This window comes from Oncorhynchus kisutch, linkage group LG21, assembly GCF_002021735.2.
Source record: "Oncorhynchus kisutch isolate 150728-3 linkage group LG21, Okis_V2, whole genome shotgun sequence".
Taxonomy (NCBI): domain Eukaryota; kingdom Metazoa; phylum Chordata; class Actinopteri; order Salmoniformes; family Salmonidae; genus Oncorhynchus; species Oncorhynchus kisutch.
In genome coordinates this window covers 19725158-19731157 of record NC_034194.2, presented here as the reverse complement: position 1 = coordinate 19731157, position 6000 = coordinate 19725158, and positions in this window count along the sequence as shown.

Here is a 6000-nt window from a genome sequence, read left to right as displayed (position 1 = left end):
ACCGACGGTCAGGACAAAGATGAGTCTGTGACAGTAGGAGTGAAGTTTTTGAAAAAAGTGGACCCCTGCCTTTGGCTGATAAATTTGTGGTTTCGGTGTGGGTGAAAACAGAGATGGGTGCTGTGGCATCAGTGAGGGTAACCAGAAGTGGTCTTGTGATAATTGTTTTGGTTTCTGCTGGCTCTGCTGTTTGTTTATGTTATACAAATGGAGGCAAGAAATGTGAATTGTTTTGCTTTCAAGAAAAGGGTGCCATTTAAAGGAGTGATTACTGGGGTAGCAGTACATGTAAAAGTTGACCAACTGAAGGAGAAGATTCATGGTGTTTGTGATGCTCGTCATTTGGTGCGACACAGGCATAAGTGGTGAAACAGAACACTCATTGTCTGTTCTTTTGAGTTTTGATGTTGAGTCTTTGCCCGACAAAGTGATGTTAGGATATGTAAGTTATCATGTACGAGCTTTTGTGCCAAATACATTACATTGTTACAGGTGTCAAGCTTATGGGCGTGTGGCAGCAGTGTGTAGGAGGGAGGTTCCTAGGTGTGAGAAGTGTGCAGAAGGGCATGAGACAAAGGAATGTGCAGCATTGGGGAAAGTTGTGGTATGTGTTAATTGAAGGGGTGCCCGTGGGGCTGGGGATCATTAATGTCCCGTGCAAGAGAGGCAAGGTGAGGTTTCAAGGGTTAGAGTAGTGCAGAAGTTGTCATATGCTGAGGCAGTGAAGAAAGTAGAGGAAGATGGGTCAAGGGGGAAGGATCCTGAGAGGAGTGGTGTGAGTAGTAGATCTGTACCAGTACAGAGGGATAGGCCAACAAGTGATATACAGTTGAAGTCGGAAGTTTACATACACTTAGGTTGGAGTCATTAAAACTTGTTTTTCAACCACTCCACAAATTTATTGTTGAAAAAACTATAGTTTTGGCAAGTCGGTTAGGACGTCTACTTTGTGCAAAATTCCAGAAGATGATGTCATGGCTTTAGAAGATTCTGATAGGCTAATTGACATCATTTGAGTCAATAGGAGGTGTACCTGTGGATGTATTTCAAGGCCTACCTTCAAACTCAGTGCCTCTTTGCATGACATCAGGAGAAAATCTAAAGAAACCTGCCAAAAAAATTGTAGACCTCCACAAATCTGGTTCATCCTTGGGAGCAAATTCAAAAACGCCTGAAGGTACCACGTTCATCTGTACAAACAATAGTATGCAAGTATAAACGCCATGGGATCACGCAGCCATCATACCGCTCAGGAAGGAGATGCGTTCTGTCTCCTAGAGATGAACGTACCTTGGTGTGGAAAGTGCAAATCAATCCCAGTACAACAGCAAAGGACCTTGTGAAGATGCTGGAGGAAACAGGTACAAAATTATCTATATCCACAGTAAAACGAGTCCTATATCGACATAACCTGAAAGGCCACTCAGCAATGAAGAAGACACTGCTCCAAAACCACCATTAAAAAAAGCCAGACTACAGTTTGCAACTGCACATGGGGACAAAGATCGTACTGATGAAACAAAAATAGAACTGTTTGGCCATAATGACCATCATTAAATTTGGAGGAAAAAGGGGGAGGCTTGCAAGCCAAAGAACAACATCCCAACCATGAAGCATGGGGGTGGCAGTATCATGTTGTGGGAGTGCTTTGCTGCAGGAGGGACTGGTGCACTTCACAAAATAGATGGTATCATGAGGAGGGGAAATTATATGGATATATTGAAGCAACATCTCAAGACATCAGTCTGGAAGTTAAAGCTTGGTCGCAAATGGGTCTTCCAAATGGACAATGACCCCAAAAATACTTCCAAAGTTGTGGCAAAATGACTTAAGGACAACACAGTCAAGGTATTGGAGTGGCCATCACAGAGCCCTGACCTCAATCCCATAGAAAATGTGTGGGCAGAACTGAAAAAGCATGTGGGAGCAAGGAGGCCTACAAACCTTTAAATGTCAGGAATTGTGATAAAATTGAGTTTAAATGTATTTGGCTAAGGTGTATGTAAACTTCCAACTTCAACTGTATGTTTCAATATGTTTGGACTTTTAGCATTTATAGCAATGGTTATCAACTGTACTGCAGGGATGAACGTCACAGAAAATTAACGTTGTCGTGGCAGCTGCAGATGCAGAGAGGTATTTGGGTGTGCAAGACTTGACATCAGAGGAGTTACAGACTGTGTTAAGTGGTGGTGTCACATTCTTTCAGGTTGTGGGCCTGAGGTAGGATTAAATATATTTAAATAGTGGAGTAGGGTGGTGTTGTTTTTCATTATTTGTATTTGTTAATTTTGTTGTGTGAGTGTAGTGTTAGATGGCAGAGTATTTGTTTATTTGTATTTTATTTATAAGGGATTTGGACTCCAGACATGTAGGTGGCGTTAATGCAACATTTATTGGATAACATCCGCCCTTAAACCTCATCGAATAATAAGAAGAAAGAGATGGCTAACACTTCCGGTTTATTGTGAGGAAACGTTCTTCGGCCAAGTACATTCGCTATTGTTTACATATTGTGCATTACGTGAAATGCGTCAACAGATTGAGAACGCAAACTACAGAATCTACTGGTGCCGCAAAAAGTTGGCTAAAAAGCCTACCCTATCTCCATCGCCTACTGCCAAAAAGACCAACAGCATGTACAACCGGTAAAGTAAATGTAAACATGATTTCATTCAACATTCTGCCTTCTAGAGACTGTTGCGTCTTTTTCATAGCGACTTCTTTCAGATACATATCCATGAAGTAACCATCAAATCAAATGTTATTTGTCACATGCGCTGAATAGAACAGGTGTAGTAGACCTTACAAACAATGACATGTTAAGAAAACAAGTGTTAAAGTATTTTCTAAAATAACCTGAAGTAAAAAATAAATAAGAAAAATAGAAAATAAAAAATAATTAAGGAGCAAAAATAAAATAACAGTAGCGAGGCTACAGGATATACAGGGTGTGCGGGGGCACAGGTTAGTCGACGTAATTGAGGTAATTTGGTAGATAAAGTGACTATGCATGAATAATAAACAGAGAGTAGCAGCAGCGTAAAAGCGCGGGCGGGCAATGCAAATAGTCCGGGTAGCCATTTGATTAGCTGTTCATGAGTCTTATGGCTTGGGGGTAGAAGCTGTTTAGAAGCCTCTTGGACCTAGACTTTGTGCTCCGGTACCGCTTGCCGTGCGGTAGCAGAGAGAACAGCCTATGACAAGGGTGGCTGGTATTTTGGGGGCTTTCCTCTGATACCGCCTGGTGTAGAGGTTCTGGATGGCAGGCAGCTTGGCCCCAGTGATGTACTGGGCTGTTCGCACTTGTTATATAAATATATGTAAACATTCATATACATAGTTAATATATTATACAGCGCCAAACCGCCTGACTATGTACCCCTGCTAAAACAGGAACTAGCTCACACAGCCAGGAATAAAACTACCCCCCCTAACACTATCTCCTCAGCTTTGTTGTCTCCCGACCCCAGGAAACAAAGACATTCCATCGCATGAACACATACACCCAGCTATAGTAAACTGCCCTCTACCTCACGAACCCCTGACACAAACATCTCCTAGAATAAACAACTCTTCTCCCCTGCTAATGGTCGGGTGACCAGAACAGAAGACTGCTGTGCACCAATGGGGGCTTCTACTCTGGCTAGAACGGGTCCGCCTCCAACCCTACGGGACCATTCAGAAGACGTCACGACAAGGCTATACCTACTTTATTCTATGTATAAAAATGAATGTAACCTCTATATAAGTTCTCTTTTTCATCTGACCCCTCTTCGGGTTATATGAACTAGATCCGTGCACGATGTAAAACAAATATCTTTGACCAATAAACAGCCTTTTTGATACACCTGATTCCACTCTGTCCAGCGCCGTTGATTTGCATTCCCTCTCCAGTAAGAAACACTAACACACTACCCTCTGTAGTGTCTTGCGTCGGGGGCCAAGCAGTTGCCATACCAGACGGTAATCCAACCAGTCAGGATGCTCTCTGGAGCATCTGTAGAACTTTTTGAGGATCTGAGGACCCATGCCGAATCTGTTCAGTCTCCTGAAGGGGAATAGGCTTTGTCTTGGTGTGTTTGGACCATGATAGTTTGTTGGTTATGTGGACACCAAGGAACTTGAAGCTCTCAACCTGCTCCACTACAGCCCCGTCGATGAGAATGGGAGCGTGCTCTGTCCTACTTTTCCTGTAGTCCACAATCATCTCCTTTGTCTTGATCACGTTGTGGGAGAGGTTGTAACAGTCTGATGTTTAGGAAAAGGACAACATTTCACCTGACCCTAGACTTCATCCAAACATTACACTGTTGATTTTATGTGCATTTTACATTCACTGTACTTTTCACAGCATTTTGTTGCTAACGAAATCTGAAAATACTCTGGATACATTCAGAGTGCAACATAAGACAAAAAAATGACAAGGGTTTGAGTGAAAAGACTAGGTGTCTCCAAGTGGCCACACACCTCTCCAAACTGTATGACTCAAAGAAGAGTCTTCAGCTATAAGGTGCTTCTTTGAGCTCCCTTAGCTGTGCCATTGAGGAACTAGAGCAAGTTTTTTGGTTGTTTGGAACACAACCCTGCATCCCTGTGGTCACACAATTACAGTTGTTGTTTACCTTTCGGTCACTGGCCCAACTCTTAACCTGTAAGCCACCTGCCACCCCATGAGTTTTATGATATGGAAATGTTAAGTGCAAATTTGGACTCAAGGGTATTTGACTTGCTTGTATGACTTCAAATCAGTATTTATTATCGTTTTAAATGTCTCATCTTTCAAAATACATTGAGTCATCTTAATTTACAGCATTTACAACACATTTGCTAAAGTTGCCCAAGTAGCGGGAGGTATGGGGGCAACTACTTGTCGTGTGTGGTGCTCAAATTCAGAACGGCTGTCAGTCAAAACCAATATAGCACTGTGATGCGCGTGGCCTGAGCTCTGACGTCAATTATAGTGTATACAGGTATGCGTGTAAAGGGTTAAGACTTAATCCCTCCTCCCCGAACTGTGTGGGCAAACGTGTGAAGCAGTTAAAGCACTGGGGCCTGTTGCACAAAAGTAGAATTAAGACATCCGGGATAAATGACTCAGCTGAGCTCAATGAAGCCAAAACATGTGCGTCCAGGCTTAATTGGTTGCACAAAGACCAAACCAGGATGAGCAGACACGGATTCATTAAGCCAGGTGAAACCAATCCTGGATAGGTGCGCGCTCACGGCTCACTCAAATAGACCCCGCCACAGATCACAGATTAACTGATTTACCATGGCAACTAGAGCCGCGTACTTTTCCCCGTCGGAAGCACAAATCCTCATGGAGGCATACGAGGAGGTAAAAGATATAATTAAGAAGAAAGGCAACACCGCCACAGTGATAAAGCAAAGAGAAAAAGCGTGGCAAAGTATTGCAGACCGCCTGAATGCGTAAGTAGTGCACAATTACACACTCACCGCTCCGCTGAAACATCACAATTACAATTCAAATATTTAATTCACATCTCCAAAAATGCAGTTGTACTGTAATTATGAAACGGTTAAATGTTTTATTGAAATGCACTGCAGATATGAGTGAAATTGTGTAAAGTAACTCCATCACACTGTATAAAGCTATGATACATTTTTTGATATTTTTACTGAAAACAAGACAAAAATACCAAGTAATTTTTTGCAGTGTGACTCCATTAAATGTGTGTGTGTGTGTGTGTAGATTAAACATGAACGGGCCAAAACGGACATGGCAGCAGGTCAAAATCAAATACAAGAACATTCTGCAGAATGGTATGGTCCCTGACTAATATTTAACAAAGCACAAGCATATATTGTACCCAGAAGGTGCCTGCTCACACATTGTCTGTACTGTTTTAGCAGTGAAAAAGAATACCCACAGACAAGGCACGGGTGGTGGGTCACCAAAGGCTGACCTTACCCCAGCAGAGGACATGGCCTTGGAGCTAAATAAAGGCAGGCCCGTCTTAGAGGGGATCCCTGGGG